This window comes from Sinocyclocheilus grahami, unplaced genomic scaffold (assembly GCF_001515645.1).
Source record: "Sinocyclocheilus grahami isolate Dianchi unplaced genomic scaffold, SAMN03320097.WGS_v1.1 scaffold933.1, whole genome shotgun sequence".
Classification (NCBI taxonomy): domain Eukaryota; kingdom Metazoa; phylum Chordata; class Actinopteri; order Cypriniformes; family Cyprinidae; genus Sinocyclocheilus; species Sinocyclocheilus grahami.
Genome location: NW_015506112.1, coordinates 252,765 through 253,129, shown reverse-complemented (window position 1 = coordinate 253,129; position 365 = coordinate 252,765). Strand labels below are relative to the sequence as shown.

The window sequence follows — 365 nt, the reverse complement described above, 5'->3', positions numbered from 1 at the left end:
AAAGTTCCAGACCTTTGAAAAAGTACTACCTTGTGAGTAGGGACTTTCTGAGGGGCAAATTTTTACCTGGAACTTTATTTAGATCCTGGTTCCTGAGGTGGAAACACACTGAGTACCGCCCCAAAGTCCCGAGTTCCTGGGGAAAGTTCCTGAAGTGGAAATGGGCATATGGATACCAAAAAATTTCAAAGGCTTTATCAATGCCTAGAAGCACAGTTAAGTCTATTATTAAGAAGTGGAAGGTATTTGGTAGAACACAGACCCTCCCTGGATCAGAACGTCGCTCCAAACTGGATGAAAGAGCGAGGAGGAAACTGATCAGAGAGGCGAAGCGAGAGGCCGACAGCAACTCTGAAGCAGCTGCA

General features: G+C 45.8%; 1 protein-coding gene across 1 annotated transcript in view; it reads right to left on the bottom strand.

Moving 5' to 3' along the window:
- Positions 1-365, bottom strand: part of LOC107564425 (astrotactin-2-like) — a 243,594-nt gene that overhangs the window by 2,620 nt on the left and 240,609 nt on the right. The gene's annotated exons all lie outside the window — the stretch shown is intronic.